The sequence below is a fragment of the Dreissena polymorpha genome, chromosome 4 (assembly GCF_020536995.1).
Source record: "Dreissena polymorpha isolate Duluth1 chromosome 4, UMN_Dpol_1.0, whole genome shotgun sequence".
In the NCBI taxonomy this organism is placed as follows: Eukaryota; Metazoa; Mollusca; class Bivalvia; order Myida; family Dreissenidae; genus Dreissena; species Dreissena polymorpha.
The window spans coordinates 68,757,258-68,777,432 of NC_068358.1; positions in this window are offsets into that span (position 1 = coordinate 68,757,258).

The following is a 20,175-nucleotide window of genomic DNA, read 5'->3' on the forward strand; positions in this document are numbered from 1 at the left end:
CATAGAAGCCATTACAAGGGAAATTATACATAATGATAAGAAGAAACGGTTCCGACCAAATATCTCCAAAGCCTTGAAAAATTCTTCTTCTTCTTCGTGATAACAGTACTCCACCATACTAGGATAAACCTAACTGATGATTATGTACCGGCACAAATTTAGCACATGATCCTAATATTGTTATTAAAAAAGCCGACAAGTCAAATACTATTGTAGTAATTAATACAAATAAATATATTGAATAAGTTACTCGTCAATTAAACGATGAACATGTCTACAAAAAAAAGTGAACAACAACCAACAGCGAACGAAAATATCAAAAAATGTTTTGAAGAAATAAAGAACAACAACCCCGGTATAAGTAAACAGTTTGACTTGTTTCCAACTAATATCCGTAATCCCCAATTCTACATGTTGGATAATAAAAATAATAAGTTCATATTGATGAAAATGTAATGGATAAGGATCGCTTTTATCGGTTTTACGATTTATTTTCGACAGAAAACGAATTGAAAAAAAAGATCGTTTAGAAAACGATAATAAACATGGAAAAACGAATTGCAATCGATTATCGGTCGTTTTAGTTATACCGTTTCCCTCTGTACCGAGTTTGATTTGAATTAGTATATTGTAACCTGTAGTGCGGCCGTGATATTTGTACAAAGTTTTTATAGACACCGGCGCTTATAAATTTACTTCCGACGTAAAAAGACTTGGAAAATGTCGTCTGCAAAACTAAACACGGACGGGCTAGGAAAAGTCCAATTACGGCATGCGCGCCCAATATTATACGATTCGTTACACGACCCGGAGAGCAGGGGGACTTCTTCAGAACATCAGTGGTCGTCAGTCATGGATGTCTGCTCTCTACTCTACCTTCCTGCTCAACCTTTACCTTAAACTAAAAAGAGACTGCAGGAGACTCTACATCATTACATGACCACTAGTCCATATAAACGGACTGCCAGAGCCTTTGATAATTTTTGCTATGGCGGCTCTGGCAGTCCATATGCACCCCTTCATAAACATGGGTGCAGTTCAGCGCAGAGAATCTGTGCGCTTCACTAAACAGATGTCTTTCGAGACAAATTGAGGAAAATAATGAATAAACTTCATAAACATGTTAAATTTACCTGAATGGCAACCGACGGATGTTATCCTTTGCATGCACCCTTTAAAAACACGATGTTTCAACAAACTTTCCTTGCTGACATGTTTTATGTTAAAATTTGCAACAGTCTATTCTGTATCGAATAACACATCGTTATCGACTTTGTAGGCTCCAACACAAAAACCGACATGCAAAATATTGGTGTACTGCGACCTAACCAATATTGGGTCAATTTTCCAATATGGGGGATACAGCGTACTAAAGCTAAACTAAGTCAATAAAAAGCAATTATTTATTGTTTTAATGGTGCCATTCGTATGAGTTTGTGGTTTAGACAGGTAAACGTTGATAAGATCTTGCAGTTTCAGTGTTCCTTAACCATTGCATTGTTGATTAAATTTTGCACCCATGGGCAAGAGCCGGCGCATTGCAACTATCGGCTAACCATTGGGTTATAAAGCTGATAGTTGAATTATTGCAACTACATGACCACCACACCTCAATCTCCTCGGTGGAGGACTTTTCGACTTGAGATTCGCTGATAGCATTGACCTCATGGGTGGCGCCAGCAGTGAACTTCAAGATCTCACCAACAGACTATGAAAGAGCAAGAGCTTACAGGATAGGAGGCCAGCACCGAAAAGTCAAAGAATGGTGAACAGCACGACCAACACCAGTGCAGACATCGCCATGAAGAGTGAGAAGCTAGAAGAAGTGACTAGCTTGAAGTACTTGGGCACAATCGTGTCCATGGATGGTACCAGTAGTACTGCTGAGGTCCGAATAAGAATTGCCATGGTGACCGCAGCGATGGCAAGACGGACACAATAGTCCAGCACAATATTAAAACCATTTGTCAATGGACAATGATACAAACAACAATTGCCTATGTGAATATATAATGACTTTCTTAATTGGAATAAGAATTGATTATTGTGGTCCACATTATGGTCGAATGGTTACTTAATTTGGCCACCTTTTACCACTGTTTAGGGGACTTACAAACTGTTATTAGGGCTGGAAAGGGCTGGAAAAACTCAGGAAAATATGGCGTCCTGCTTATCTCACTAACGCTCAACTCTCTTTAATTCCTGCGAGACACACCGGGGCTGCAAGTACAATTCATTGCCCACAAGAAACTCATCCAGTCTGGTTCCCGCCTCGTAGAGCCTGGTTCCCGCTGCCAGAGAAGCGAATGCTACACTCCTTATGTGGTCTCATCTCGTCCAGAAATATAGGTAAGTTTTGATCAAATTGTCAAAAAGTATTGGACAAATAGTTATGCCAGAAAAAACTATTTGTTAAAAAAAGCTTGTAGTGAAAACTAATTCACATAAAATCTTACAGACGCCCTATGTGAGTGAAAGGTCCCTGTTGACAAGTATAACTTTAGGTAGTTAGAAGACCCTATTGGGTGATGGAAATTAGCACAATCCTGCAAACTCTTCATTTGTAAACATAACAGACCCTTTTCCCAACTTCTCAATATAAAACTTTTTTTGGCCTTAACGAGATACAGCTTCATGAGGACCATGTGCAACAGTTACTGTAAGTTGTAAGCAGTCAGGGGTTTTTTTTACTAAGAAAGTGACGCCGATATTCGGCGTCTTCCCCTACCAGAATTTTTCCCCTAAAAATACCATTTCCCCTCCAAAAATATAATTTTTCACCAAAATATAATATTTTACCCTCAAAGAAATGTTTTTTTTCTTTTGGGAAGTCGACACTTATCCAATTTGTACCATGTAAAACGATCTCTCTCTCTCTCTCCCGACGAACTCTCAAATCTGGGAATCCCAGTGATTCTATATATAGCTCTTAAATTACGTCATTGAAACCGGGCAACTTATCGTATTAATCATATAACTATTTTACTGGATTCCGGTCTTGCACGAGAAGGGTGTTTCGTCAATTAATTACCGAAAACCAGTCGAATTTTCATCCGGGCTATGTGAAAGCCAAGATAGAAACGTTAAAACAGAATAAAGTCTCACAATTGGCGTTCATACACGAACAAAATAAAACGTTCGAACTCGGCAAATATTCATTGCGTTGACGCATTTTTTAAGAATGAATCATCAAAAACCGTTGAAACCCAGCAGGATTCGGAGGTACATGTAATCAACATCGATTAATACTGTCGGATTATTGTGAAAGTGAAAGTAGACAATCGGCAGCTGCCGCACCTTTCCCTTCCAATACTGTAGCAGATCTAGATCGTCAACCCATTCATCATGAAATTGACATCGTTCCCCGGCCCCAGTTGAAAACATTTCCCTTTATTAGATCTACACCTGCAACTTTATTTAGGACTTTGACTTTAATATCATACTTGTTCAGTGTTTAAGAACAAAAAGGTCAGAGACATGCCTCTTTTTCTTAAAAAAAACCTGAGGTCTGTAGGTGAGTTATAGACATTGAAATGAACAATTTTTTTTCCCCAAATATGTCTCTTTCGCGCTCCATTTTCCCCTTTTACCCAGCGTCCAGCGTCTTCCCCTTTTTCTAAAAAAAACCCCTGGCAGTCATTTTTTCACCATTTTTGGAATGGGCCTGCAGGGCTATAGATAACTTGTGGGGCTATTGGGTACCGGTAATTCACTCCCCGTTTTTGACAACAATTGGGTTTTTGTAAATTCAATAGTTTTAGCAAAAATGTTCACCCTTACTTTTGAGCTTTATTGGGTTTTTCACCCCTGTTTTTTTAAACTCTTTTGGGTAGTTTAGGGAATGACATATATAATACAATAAAAATCTACTTAGGTTACTATATTATTTATACAAATGGAATTAAAAAAGGTACCTTTACATAACAACAAACAATTACTGAATTTCTGATCAAAGTTCATTAATTTTTTCGTTAAATAAGACCAAGTTCATGCAAATTGCTGCACAATTGATGAAGTTATGGCTGTTCAAAGCAATGCACCCTGTTTTCGGGTCATTTTGAGTTGAATACCTTGAAAATGAAAGTAGAAATCGGACATGTCTACAAATAATTGCAGTAATACCCCAACGATTGATAACTGCTGGAAGGACTGCCTTCTTTTTTTCATAGGATAGCATATGAACTATCCGATACATTTTTCAGGGCTTGAATTTAACTTTTTTTACTACTTGCAAAACATTGCGAGCAGCTTTAATAGCAACTCGCAAAATCAAAAACATTCTTGCAAATTTTAGTTTTATATTAAGTTATTTTCCCCAAGTTTTACTTCTTTCATAGAAGGATTTAATTTCTGTTTTTTTCCTAACTCAACGGTTAATTTTGCTTTATCTTTCGTAAAGTTATTCCCCCCCCCCCACAAAAAAATATATTTTTGTTTGCATTTTTTTTGCATTTTTGGAAGATAATGTAATAAATGACCACACCCCCACACTATACACCCCTCTCCACTCCACCCCTCCCTCCTTTGTGATTGAAATTGAGATAGGTCCCTACACCTTAAAAAAGAAAAATAGATGAGCGGTCTGCACCCGCAAGGCGTTGCTCTTGTTAATGTATGACATCAGACTTCAGACTAAATATTTTAGACCAATAGCCCTTTGGGCTAATCAGAGCGAATTTTTAATAGCCCGAAGAGATTTTCAATAGCCCGAAAAGACTTGGGTGTTGATTGTGCCTGTTTGGCTTGAATTGCTTTCCAATGATTAGAAGAATTTTCGTGTAGCTTTATGCCATCAATGCGGAGGTACGATGAGCCTTTTATAAATGAATTGTCATCGTTACTGGGTCCATAGAATTAAATGCATAATTGACACCGTATCACTTGCGTTTCAGGATGGTATATGCAGCCATTCTCTACCTGATTGCCATGATTTTTTAAATGTCGGAACTCGCTTGACTTTGTAAGCTTTCTTAGCAGATTCAGTGTCGGTCGATTGCTTACGTTTTTTACCTGGTAGCGCACCGCTGTGGTATTTAAGATGGCTAAACACCATTTTGAGCGCGATTTTAACGCAATGAAATTTTTTAATGAGTCATCATACAATGAGAATAGCCGTATAGGTCGGTTAAAACCGTATAGAAAAAGAAGCTTATATTTTTGTGGAACACGGACGTGTTGATTGGCTAACGACTTGTGCTGACTACTTGCATTGATTACGTCATTAACCCGAAGTAGCTGAACGGTGTTCATTTTAATTTTTTTCACTATTGTTTACAATTTTACACTCAAATATTCAATCGACCGGTCGGGCTATTTAATATGCACTTATGATCGACCGACTGGCCCAAGAATCAACTGGGGCTGTAGGCTTATAGGCTAATTCGTGTGACATTACTCTAGTTTGAAGTCAAAATGAAACTTTTTCAATTGTCATTCACAATGCAACAAACAATTTTGGATTAAAATTGAAAACAAAAGGACCTGTAAAACTGAGGTGATTGGTGGTCTAGGAAAATAATTCTAGCATAAGAACTGGGGGGGGGGGGGGGTTTGGTCTGTGTCCGAGATAAAACCAAAGACAAACATACTAAAAAGACAAAGTAACTAAATTGACTCATAGCACATCTTTATTCTTCACTATCCCTCCCAGTGAGTTTTTATCGATATATTTTACAGCCTGCCTTTTTGATTGGGAAAAAAGCGTGATAGCTGCGCTGATTATTGAAAAAATCGTTCATTTAGTGATGCAAGCATGAAACTTGGCATACATTACCTTTAGGTACCCCTTTTCTTCAAAAAGCACGTTAGCCACTTGAACAATCAAAATGGCGGTATTTTTTCAAGAAGGCCGCCAATACTCTGTTTTTAACAAGAAGTACTAGTACGGTCAATATATGAAATAATACCTTCATCCACCAAAAAATTGCTACAAAGGGTATTTTAACTGATCCTGGTAGGGTAGAAGGTCTTTTATTACATATCACAAGTTTACCACAATCGGACCCCCGGAAAGTTAATTTATTCAAGATGGCGGCCACCAATTACCTATGAATGATGATAACTATGTAACTAAACAATCAAATTGGATGAATGTGTTGTCTATACCCAAGTTTCAAGGGGCAAACAACACATAAAGATCATCAGACATTGTTTAAGTTTACAATAGTACACACGAATCCAACATGACGTCTAAAATGGCCGCCAAGATGGCCACCAAACCCTATTAATGATCATAACTATGTGAATATCCACTCAAATTTGATTATTTTGGTGGCTATACATAGGTTTCAAGAGTCAAGGAACTCCAATATGGCCACCTGAATCTATTAATGATCATACCTTTGTAACTTTCACAATTGATGATTTTGGTGTCTATACCAAAGTTTCGAGGGGCAAAGATCACATTACGATTGTCAGACATTATGAGTTTAAGTGTATTATGTTACACTGAAATCTCACATGGCGTCAAACGACACAATACGAAGGACCACAAGTCCAATACTTTTGACGTGATGCTTGTTATGTGAAACGCCATAGTTTGGACCTGCCGTGATTTTTGGATTTTGACAAGAGGATCAATATTTTTCAGCTTCAGGCAACACTGAATTTGCAGGGAATGATGCGTATCTTGAATCAGAAAATACAGTACTCAGGGCTGCAATTGTCTTTCAAAATCTTGCCTATGATTAATATGTACAATGGGGACAAAGCGTGCATTCTGTCAACATAAGCCTTAGTTTGCAACCTTGCCACAAGCTTCACACCATTGTTGTTACGTTTGACCAACCCTTGTATTGGAAGGCTGCCGAAATCGTCACTGATGCGCCACAAAGTAGTTTAAAGTGTTGATTATGCCCCCCTTCGAAGAAGAGGGGGTATTTGCTCTGCACATGTTGGTCAGTCGAATGGTCTGTCGGTCCGTCCACCAGGGGGTTTCCGGATGATAACTCAAGAACGCTTAGGCCTAGGATCATGAAACTTCATAGGTTCATTAAATGGTTTCTGGATGATAACTCAAGAATGCTTATGCCTAAGATCATGAAACTTGATAGGTAGATTGATCATGACTCGCAGATGACCCCTATTGATTTTGAGGTCACTCGGTCAAAGGTCAAGGTCACAGTGACTCGAAAGAGTAGAATAGTTTCCGGATGATAACTCAAGAATACTTACGCCTAGGATCATGAAACTTCATAGGTACATTGATCATGACTGGCAGATGACCCCTATTTATTTTCAGGTCACTAGGTCAAAGGTCAAGGTCACAGTGACAAAAAACGTAATCACACAATGGCTGCCACTACAACTGAGAGCCCATATGGGGAGTATGCATGTTTTACAAACAGCCCTTGTTTAATTATCATTCTTTAATTCAGATTGATAGTCGGTAGAAAGGTGTAAAGTGATCCGCTTTTTGCCTTAAAAATTATTTATTATTGCACTTCTTTTCATTTGATTTTCTTTAAATAGGATGTTTGCCATCGGCCGCTATATTGTTGGCAGACGACAATACCAACTGTGTATTCCCAGTATACAGTGTCTGCGCATTATTGACCCAATAGTATGTGTGAGTGAACTCAATGTTGATTGGCCAACTACCACGTGCGCTTCAATAATAACTATAAGGTCAAGCGATGTCTCATGTTCTGGTGCAGACTGGTTTTCGCTTATTGTTCAAATTGCTAACACTTTTATTAAAACAAAGAGAAAGATCTTGAAAACCAGTCTGGATTTAAATGGCGGATATTTTCATTGAAATTTTACAAGATTTTAGCATTTTCGCAAATCAGAATTTTCTTGAGCCAATAAATTCTCAATATTTTCACAAATTGCTCAAATGGCGAACGACAGTGCGAGCCCTGCAAATCTTACACTCCTGACATTTTTAGGGTATACTAGTAAATGCGGTCATCTTTCTTATAAAAAGTTTGAATGATGAAGCTTGCACTGGTTTAATTCAATACACTTGCTACTGCATAACTCACACATGAAAATAATTTAACATGCAGTATATGAAATTTTACATCAATGTAAAGATGAATTTTAGTGAATTTTGTAACTTTTTTCTCTAGGGGGGTGTACAGTGTCCTCAAGTGACAACAAGATATGTAAAAGTCATAATAAAATCAGCGTTAAAGATAATTTTTTACCCATGGGAGTAAATACCCACACTTTTCAAAGCATGGGGGTAAATTTTGCCTTGCTTGAAGGGTAATTTGCTAACAGTAAACAAGAATATAGCCGGGTACAGACACACTACGTTAATCATGTTAAACACAATAAACCATTAACAATGTGTATTCCTTCATAGTAGTAGGTTTCTTAAAGTGTTTTTTGTTTCTTAACAGTCCTTGGTTTATGAACTTCGTCCTCATCGTCCACCACAGTGAGCCACGGAAAACTTTTTTGCTAACTTTTAACAATTGTTATGCCCCCCTTCGAAGAAGAGGGGGTATATTGCTTTGCTCATGTCGGTCGGTCGGTCGGTCGGTATGTCGGTCCGTCCACCAGGTGGTTTCCGGATGAAAACTCAAGAACGCTTGGGGCTAGGATCATGAAACTTCATAGGTACATTGATCATGACTCGCAGATGACCCCTATTGATTTTGAGGTCACTAGGTCAAAGGTCAAGGTCACGGTGACCCGAAATAGTAAAATGGTTTCCGGATGATAACTCAAGAATGCATACGCCTAGGATCATGAAACTTCATGGGTAGATTGATCATGACTCGCAGATGACCCCTATAGATTTTGAGGTCACTAGGTCAAAGGTCAAGGTCACGGTGACCCGAAATAGTAAAATGGTTTCCGGATGATAACTCAAGAAAGCATACGCCTAGGATCATGAAACTTCATGGGTAGATTGATCATGACTTGCAGATGACCCCTATTAATTTTGAGGTCACTAGGTCAAAGGTCAAGGTCACGGTGACCCGAAATAGTAAAATGGTTTCCGGATGATAACTCAAGAACGCATACGCCTAGGATCATGAAACTTCATGGGTAGATTGATCATGACTCACAGATTACCCCTATTGATTTTGAGGTCACTAGGTCAAAGGTCAAGGTCACGGTGACCCGAAATAGTAAAATGGTTTTCGGATGATAACTCAAGAACGCATACGCCTAGGATCATGAAACTTCATAGGTAGATTGATCATGACTTGCAGATGACCCCTATTGATTTTGAGGTCACAAGGTCAAAGGTCAAGGTCACGGTGACCCGAAATAGTAAAATGATTTTCGGATGATAACTCAAGAAGGCTTTGGCCTAGGATCATGACACTTCATAGGTACATTGATTGTGACTCGCAGATGACCCCTATTGATTTTCAGGTCACTAGGTCAAAGGTCAAGGTCACAGTGACAAAAATTGTATTCACACAATGGCTGCCACTACAACGGACAGCCCATATGGGGGGCATGCATGTTTTACAAACAGCCCTTGTTTTATTAGCGTTTAAGTGTGTCCTTTTTGATTTGAAAACAGAGGAAATTAAATCATTCATTATTGGCAGTACAATGCTTTTAACCGATACAACTATTGCCATATAAAAAGAATCAATTTTACTTTGAGAAGTAATTTGTTTTAGCTTCGAAGAAGCCATGCTGACCTCTTCATGTAAATAAACACATGAGCGCTTGACTGTCTGTTGAAAAATCAATACTAAATTTACCATGCGTCTAGATGATACAGAGTATACATACCGACTGGCTAACTATTTCTAAAATTCATTGCACAAATTAGCTCTAATTTTTACGATAACCAGTCTCATATTTTGGCGAAAGACAATCAGATGTTTATATTTTTTGTTTATGTTGTAGAGAATTTACATCATTTGTGTAAGTCCAGATTCAGGCTTGCTTTAATGTACGCACGGAAATGATAAATTGAGCGTATCTTGATATTTCTAATGAGTATATTACGCTGATACGCAGCTTATCTAGAACGCTGTAAAATGTAGAAGAAGACAATTAAATATTAGTCAAATAACATAATTTTAATATGGCAGGACATTTTAATATGGTATGTTTTCAAATATGTTTGTACTGCTGCTGTGAAGTTCAATTAAATTTTAAAATGTCACACTTTTTCCACTCCTGACATTTTTAGCCACATTTTTCACAATAACTCTTTCATTATTGCATATTTTTAGAAAAGAATTGGTCACAATTTAAACACCATTAATTGAGAGACATTAACTGAAATATAACTGTTCCAGATTAAAGCCAGAATAAACAATTTTAAGCAGTTCTAAAATAATAGCCCTTTTTTTAAAATGTGACCAAGTGGCAATTATAGTGTTTTTTTTAATTACTTGGTATCAAAAGCAAAAATCAACTCAAATATTGATTAACATTCATTTTGGCTTGAAATTTTCAGTGTAAGTGCTCATTTTATTTGTTAACTTGCAGATAATTCACTTTTGGAACAAAATTGATGGAATTAGCCTTCCTTTTGGGAAATTTTCTGACAGCAACTGGGAATTTTGTAGTTTTTCTTCAATTGGGAAAGTACCTTTTATGGTTACTTTATAAAGAAGGGAAAAAATCACTGATTTCGGGTATTTTCATGATTTTTAGATGGTCGCCTAGCGACCGTCTAAGGTGGTTAGTCTAAAATTCAGGTCGATACGGCTTACCTACTAGGAGCCCAATACCCGCTTACTATGCGTATCCGCGCCAGAAAGAGTTGTATTATTTATGCAAGAGGTTTGAGTTCTCCAATTATATTCATTCACAAATGGAAACATGATATTAATATCCTGTCAAATGCAATAGTTTTGAACGGTGCTTTTATAGAAAAGAATCAATAAACAATGATCGTATTGTACGTGTCGCGGAGGAGATTGTTTATGAATGAATAAAATAGTCCACTTTCTGCAGCGTCTTGATGACGTAGTATTTTTGCCATTCATAATATGATGCTATTAATAGATGCGCCTGTCGATAAACAAAGGAAAGTCCACCGCTGATAACAACGCAATAGGTTACGCTCTCACATACACCTCAATGACGTAGTACAGGTCGTAAATTCAGGCTATTAATAGATTCGGGAAAAAGTTAACGCTTATTTATATTCTCAATTTATAAAACGTTGAACATAAGTTCAACAATAACTTCAGCGAAACGATAGACAAAAACAAAAAAAATGTTTCATAATTGCTAAACCCGAATATAACAAACAATTTATAATAATAATAATACGAATGACCTGTTTTGTAACCTCGTTCATGCTGGAAAACGTTCTTTGGTTCTCAACAGATAGGAGCAATCTTTTGTATTTACAGGTGCTAACAACGCAATAGTAGAAGGTTAGTAGAAGGTTTAGCTTGTTTACATTTGCATGAGTTCATCAATTACTACAGGCATACTATAGGCAACCTCGTAAATGCTTTATAATCGCTAAAACCGAAAACAACTAAATATATTATATTAAATAAATTTATGACAATAAATATCTTTTTAAAATGTAGTCGGCGTATACGCTGATTTTGAAATAAAGTTTGCAATTAACTTTTCTAAATAAATAAATACAATTAAAGGGATCTTTTCACGGTTTGGTAATATTGAAAAAAGTAGTTTCAGATTCGCAAATTTTTGGTTTATTTATGATATTTGTGAGGAAACATTGGCTGAACATTGGCCATGGTCTAATATTGCCACTAATGCATCTTTTGACGATTAAAAAACATAAAAATTATAAAGCGTTGCATCGCGAAACAATTGAATAATTTGGAGAGTTCTGTTGTTGTCGTTTCAATTTGAGAAACTACGAAGATTGCTTATATAACGTATAAAATATGCATTTAAGTATGCTTGGCAGGATAGCTCAGTTGGCTTATGCGTTTTTACTTCAGGATTCCGGGGGACACTGGTTTGAGCCCTCTTGCGGGCTACTTTTCCTTTTATAAATTTTATTTTTGATTGTTTACTGGAGCTTTTAAAATTTAATGTTTACATTTATCAATATAATGCATTTAATGACAAACTTCAAAACATGCCAAAATATGTGAAAAGGCCCCTTTAAACAAAAGTTAAACTATTGCGCTGTGTTTTTCACTTGTTAGTTGCATATTCACTGCATGAAATGTGTGTTAGCATTGTCAAACCACACATTAGTGTGAGTAGATAAAAAATATACTACGGGAGAGCACTTCATTTGCGTCCTCAAATGCCTTGTTATGAGTATCTTTCTTCACTATCGAAATATATCGTATGTTGATGTTTGATTTAAACGCAGTTTTCTTTCGACACATCTAAATCACACGTCAATAGCGCCGTCATGCGAAAATCATGGGTTCTATGCGTTTCGGCAAGCGTTTGTTAAACCCAACATGTGCTTTTGCGCAGTCAGGCCATAGGCGATGCTGTTCGCTATAAAATCACTCAATATGTTATGTTTCTCCTTACCAGAGGCAGAGATAGCTGAGTCGGCTATTTATATGATGGGTGCATATGAAATAAGACCCATTTTCGCATGAAGAGGGTCATTACAAATCTCATTGCAAATTGAAATTGCCACATTTAAGAACAATGCGTTTTGATACAAAATTGAATTTAAAATAGCAAACTTGTTAATAATGGCAGCCTATCCACACATTAAGGAATGATTTCCAGACGTGCTGACCAAGTACGGCAAACGTGGTATGATATTTAAACGATTTTCTCTTATCGTGACACTATACTATTTCGCTTATGACTGTTTTCTCATCTTGGAGGCGAAAGTGAATTTCTGCGTGATGGATTTTAACGCGTAATTGTAATAGGGCCACAATTTGTGTCGTTTGAGCATACAGAGAGTAGTCCGGAATTCCTTACACTGAACCGTGCTACATCCTTTGAATTGAGCACATACGCAGTGATGTAGCAAAAATTCAGAGGTTGTATCTCGAATCAGCTTATTAAATATTCATGCGTGTCTGTTGGCCTTATGTAAAAGTCACTAAGATGAAAACTGAGTAAAACAGCTACGCCTAAAAGCGCATTAGTGCTCTATACCTATGTTTATGTCAGCGTTGTTGACACCGTGTGAACTGCTCGGGTAACAAGTAAAGCATAAACAGCAATGTTTATATACTTTTATTCCTCCATTTACAAGATATGAAGATTATTGTATATTTTGAAATTGCATATGGTGTCAAAAATCAAAAGTTTTGTACACGGAACTTTCATTATGAATTTATATACTTGGTGATATAGTTATTTGATATTAGAAAAAATATTCCTTTAATATGATGGTGACTGCAAATTTTCTTTATATTAAGTTCTCATTACCATTTTCATCATACTTTCTTTGCTTTCAGAACGTCTAAAAAGCATGTTGTTTGTATTTTGTCTAAGTAATTTCTATGAAATAATACGGATGATAAAGTGTGCACACAAAACTCAACCCGTGCGCTATGACACACAATTTATAAAGTTGAATGGCGTGTGTTCATTTCAAACTTGCGATTGATTTTGAAAAATGAATTGCGTGTTAAATTATGCAATAGCGAACATTTTCAGTGCCTTCAGCGCTTTGATTATAGTAATGAGAGACAGTGTTTGGCAAAGCTAGTTCACTCTAGCGAAAATATCAGAGCAAAAACCGGCCATGATCGGTGATTCGGAGTTTCATAGTTTGCATGTTCCCCATTACGACAAGCATGGACAGCGACAGGGAATGAAAACTCTGATTATTTTGTTTGTGTCATAAGTTCAAGCAGAATGATTAGTGGCACATTTTTCAGATGCACAATAGTTTGGACATTCTGATCTTGAGAAAAGAATAAGGAAATCAAAGGATTTTTTAAATTCAAAGATGATTTTAAAGGAGTCCGACGGACTCCCACTCCCCGGACACAAAAGCAAGGAGTCTGAGTCTCATTTTAAGGAGGCTTGGCGTCTCGGACTCCCATTAGAATTGAACACTGTTAAGGGTCATGTTAGGAAACAATGTTAAGGGTCATGTTAGGAAACAAATTGTTAAGGGTCATGTTTGAAAACAATGTTAAGGGTAATGTTTGGAAACAATGTTAAGGGTAATGTTTGGAAAAAAAGTTACCCTTGACAAACAAAAAACATACTTTTACCAAAAGCACACTTAAAACAAACTTTTTAGTGGGTTTATTCTGGGTTTTTTGCCAAAAGCAGGCTAAAAGTGAGTTTTTTGTGAACACAAGTTGATTTAAGTGGGTTTTTAGAGGGTCTTTTCTTTACAGAAGCGTGTTTAAGTAGGTTTTTATGTCCCCCACTATAGTAGTGGGGGACATATTGTTTTTGCCCTGTCTGTTGGTCTGTTGGTCCGTTGGTCTGTTGGTCTGTTTGCGCCAACTTTAACATTTTGCAATAACTTTTGCTATAATGAAGATAGCAACTTCATATTTGGCATGCATATGTTTCTCATGAAGCTGCACATTTTGAGTGGTGAAAGGTCAAGGTCAAGGTCATTCTTCAAGGTCAGAGATCAAATATATGTGGCCAAAATCGCTCATTTTATGAATACTTTTGCAATATTGAAGATAGCAACTTGATATTTGGCATGCATGTGTATCACATGGAGCTGCACATTTTGAGTGGTGAAAGGTCAAGGTCAAGGTCATCCTTCAAGGTCAGAGGTCAAATATATGTGGCCCAAATCGCTTAATTTATAAATACTTTTGCAATATTGAAGATAGCAACTTGATATTTGGCATGCATGTGCATCTCATGGAGCTGCACATTTTGAGTGGTGAAAGGTCAAGGTCAAGGTCATCCTTCAAGGTCAGAGGTCAAATATATGTGGCCCAAATCGCTTATTTTATGAATTCTTTTGCAATATTGAAGATAGCAACTTGATATTTGGCATGCATGTGTATCTCATGGAGCTACACATTTTGAGTGGTGAAAGGTCAAGGTCATCCTTCACAAGGTCAAGGTCATCCTTTAAGGTCAAACATCATATAGGGGGACATTGTGTTTCACAAACACATCTTGTTTAATATTTAAAGTAGGTTTAAGTGGGTTTTAGCGTGTCTTTCATTTTTAGAAGTGTGTTTAAGTAGGTTTTTGAATAAGTCAAGTTGGTTTAAGTGGGTCTTCCATTATTTTAATTTTTAGAAGTGTGTTTGAAGTGGTTCTTTTAAGAAATTAAGTTGGTTTTTTAGCATATCTATTTATTGCATTTTACTTTTGAAAGACTCACTTAAAACGTACTCTTAAATGAAGTTGGTCTTTTCTGCAGAAGACCACAAATAATATAATTATTGTTCATCTCTTCAGTAACAATTTGTTACATGAGATAATCACATTGTTAATCCTTTCTTTAATTGTTGCTTGAAATTGTGCAAGCGTGTTGAATGATTAGCTACAAATAATGTTTAATTGTAAACTATTTTTAAACAAGACACATTTTGGCAGTGTTTTTATGCGTTTTATTGCATTTCTGTTCACATTATGGTAACAAGAACAAGTTCAATACAAACAAGAAATATCTTTAAAAAGATATACAGCGTTGATTGTGGTTGGATTTTGTGAAAGGTAAAGAGTTCAATGAATGAGATCAAAGATAGGGAATGTCTTTTTCTGAGCAGTTCTTAGCTGCATCACATGCAGTACGGGATGTTATGCGGAGTTTTCGCTGCTTATTTTACATTATTACATATTGCTGGTCCTAAACCTATAGATACAAAACAGAAAACCAAAAGAAGAATGGAAGTAAAATTCAAATATTAAGTCAACCGGCCACACGCAAAGTATCCGTACATATTTTTAATATTCATACGCGCGTTCTTCGAACAAACCTGTTTTAGTGGTTTGTTGATTATTAACACTATCGAGAATCATCACGCTCATGCTTAATACATTAGTTGATATGGTGGAATAATTCTTGTTAAATTAATCATAACTAGAAATGGCGCTGCAGAGGCTGACGCGTATCCCCACATCGCATATTTGACCCAGGGGCGCCCCAGGGTTGGTAATGGTTCCATGCATAGTTGAGATCGACCGTATTGTCATAAGAGAAGTTCAGTATCAATTTGAAGTGAATCGGTGTAGAAATGAAGAAATTACAGTAAAATTCAATTTTGGGTGGGTGTAGTCTATGTGGGTGTGGTCTATGTGGGCTGGGCGCCCCAGGGTTGGTAATGGGGTCATGCATAGTTGAGATTGACCGTATTGTCATAAGAGAGGTTCAGTATCAATTTGAAGTGAATTGGTGTAGAAATGAAGAAATTATAGTAAAAGGCAATTTTGGGTGGGTGTGGTCTATGTGGGCGTGGCGCCCCAGGGTTGGTAATGGGGCCATGCATAGCTGAGATTGACCGTATTGTCATATGAGAAGTTCAGTATCAATTTGAAGTAAATCCGTGTAGAAATGAAGAAGTTAATGTAAAGTAACATAAAAAAATGAGTGAAAATCTCTGACCTGGCCCCACCCCAACCCCCATAACTTTTGACCCAGGGGTCAGATCAAAATTCCAAATAGTGCAGGGTCGCACATATGCTCATAGCTACATTGTGTATATGTTTCAAGGTTCTAGTGCTAATAGTATTGGAGGAGATAGCGGCCAGGACAGACTGACGGACAGACGGAGATCAATACAATATCCACACTTTTACTCCGAAACGTGGGGATAAAAAAATATTATTTATCATGGTATTGTTGAAAACACATTAAGAATCTAGTATTGACATACCATAATTATTGCTGAATATTTTCATTTAACATATTTCTGGTCTAAAGAAAATTCCACAGTCCAGGGTATATGCCAGATTCTCTAGTCAGATAGACTTCAGCCCTTATCAGCAATACAATAATGGTCTGTAGCTGTTTATGAGATAACATGCTGAGATTGACCCTTTGAGAAGGTTAACGTTACCAAGAAAGTGATTTATTGCTGCTGACCACAAGTCTTCCTGATAACCCAAACACTTCACCTAGTTCATGTGATAGGTCTATATTATATAACGATTATTTCCCTGGCCAATGTTCTGGTGGTATATTCAAATCAGCCAATTGAATAAATGAAGTGTATTTATTTGTATCTAGCCGCGGGAAATTTTATTTGAATTTTATTGGACACTTACAAAGGTCAGGTATGGTGAAAAGCTGGCTTATACAGCTCTGCCAAAAAATAAAATCAAGTTATTTTTATGTCCCCCACCACTATAGTGGGACACATATTGTTTTTGCCCTGTCTGTTGGTCTGTCTGTTGGTTTGTTTAGTCCAACTTTAACATTTTGCCATAACTTTTGCAATATTGAAGATAGCAACTTCATATTTGACATGCATGTGTATCTCATGGAGCTGCACATTTTGAGTGGTGAAAGATCAAGGTCATCCTTCAAGGTCAAAGGTATAAAAAAAAATCAAAGCGGCGCAGAAGGGGACATAGTGTTTCCGACAAACACATTTTTTGTTATGCCCCCTTCGAAGAAGAGGGGGTATATTGTTTTGCACATGTCGGTCGGTCAGTCGATCCGTCCACCAGATGGTTTCCGGTTGATAACTCAAAAACGCTTTGGCCTAGGATCATGAAACTTCATAGGTACATTGATCATGACTGGCAGATGACCCCTATTGATTTTCAGGTCACTAGGTCAAAGGTCAAGGTCACAGTAACTCGAAATAGTAAAACGGTTTCCGGATGATAACTCAAGAATGCTTGGGCCTAGGATCATGAAACTTCATAGGTACATTGATCATGACTGGCAGATGACCCCTATTGATTTTCAGGTCAATAGGTCAAAGGTCAAGGTCACAGTGACTCGAAATAGTTACAGTAAAATGGTTTCCGGATGATAACTCAAGAATGCTTACGCCTAGGATGGTGAAACTTTATAAGAACATTGATCATGACTGGCATATGACCCCTATTGATTTTCAGGTCACTAGGTCAAAGGTCAAGGTCACAGTGACTCAAAACAGTAAAATGGTTTTCGGATGATAACTCAAGAATGCTTTAGCCAAGGATCCAGAAACTTCATAGGTACATTGATAATGACTGGCAGATGACCCCTATTGATTTTCAGGTTACTAGGTCAAAGGTCATGGTCACAGTGACTCAAATAGTAAAATGATTCCGGATGATAACTCATGAATGCTTACGCCTAGGATCATGAAACTTCATAGGTACATTGATCATGACTGGCAGATGACCCCTATTAATTTTCAGGTCAGTAGGTCAAAGGTCAAGGTAACAGTGACTAGAAACAGTAAAATGGTTTCCTGATGATAACTCAAGAATAATTAGGCCTAGGATCATGCAACTCGGACCTGTTTACTTCTACGGATTCGCCGTAGTTACTACAGATTATTTGGCTTAACTACGCACTACTGATATGTACTGAAAAACTACGGATCCATTGATAAAATGGTCAAATTTCAGTTTTAATCGTACTTTTGCTTATTTTCGGTCTTTGCGGGTAATTTATCAATCATAATCATTGTGGCGCTTGTATAGTAAGAAACGTTAAAATTCAAGCCTCCCAGGAAACGAGTGCTGATCGAGCTTGTCGAGTCGTCACCGAACGACAACTGACTTACGTATTGGTTTGCAAATATAGCGGAATATATACGATTTTACGTTGCTATTCAGTATACACATCTCTCTCTCTATTTCGGAGAATACCGACGATAGTCGATGTATCGGGATTGAGCACGTCTGTTTTTACACACGTCCAAGCTGGTGGCAAACAGATGAGAAATTGCGATTAACGGCGAAAATAATAAATACCATTCAAATTAAAAACGGATATCATATGGGCATTAAAGAATAATGTTATGCGTGTGTAAAACTACGTTTGGGATAAAAAACAACAACAAATATTTATCAGAAATCTGCACAGTGAATGTGCGTCACGGAAAGGAGTGTTGGAAAATTGGTGTTCAGTCTACCAAAGACCTATAGAATACATGTACCTGTATTCTCTAGGTCTTTGAATCTACTCACAATGAGTATCGTTCGAAAATGGAAAGAGACAAACATGATTTGATTTATATGTTAGTGGATCTGTGTATACTCAGATCCATATGCATATTCTGCTTTATTATGTTTGTTACGCTGTACAGTTTAATGAAATAGCATTGAACTGAGGTTGTCAAGTGCAAGATATTGAAAGGTAAACACATACAATATATTATTTTAACTCCATTTAATACATCATTAACACAACAAGAACACTAAATGGTGTTTGTCAATATTTGTTTATGTTTTCCCCTTATGATATTTAAATATAAAAAAATACTGAATAACATTAATAGCTACTCTTAAAGAGCTTATGATCAAATGGTGTATTTAAGAATCTATAGATTATTGCAAGTTTAATATGCATGTGGATGGATATTAACTAAATATTGTCTTCATTGTAAGAAGACCTTAAAGCAACACTTTATAATATAAAAATGCTGTCAACTGCACTTAAAAACAATTTTAATTCTGTTACTTATAATCATATTTATAATGCTTAATGTTTCCCAATTTCATGGTTTATCGCGCTATTTTATCCAATTTCATGGTTTATCACGCTAATTTTCCCAATCCAAATGGCACACTGGCTGTAACAAATAAAAGCAAAAAAAGATCACTTAACAGATTAAATTATTAGCAAGTAAATTCATCTAATGCTTTATTTACCATTAAACTGCTATGTGACCCAGTCATGGTGTTTTAATGCTCAAAATGATTGAAAAGGTTAAAACTACTGACAACAGCCCCAAACTTCTGAGAGATGCCCTCCATACTACTGAGAAGCAATCGGTAGGGTAAACAGGTCTGGAAACTTCATAGGTACACTACGTCTAGCGCGATTTCTGCCATCCACCTCACTCCCACCATGGACAATTTTTTGTGAGCGTGGAAAATCACCGCGATCAGAAGGTGTTTCCATCATGATAGATCGCGTCGACAGTGGCTGAACACCGCGGGTGTTATTGGGAAATCGATCTCACTGTGGTCCACCATGATCGCGGTGGATCACCGCGACCTCGATGGTTCCCGGTGAAATACAGGTAAATGTGAATGAACATGTATATTTCGATATTGCAGACCGCATAATTTTTGCAAAGTTCTAGAATGTTTTGTTACATTTGTATGTACATTTGTATACATTGTAACTTGATTGTTGACAATCGTCATTATTTTCTATTGTTTACCCTCGTTCCAGAATCATTTGACATGTCGTACATCGAGCATGATGTGCTTTATGTT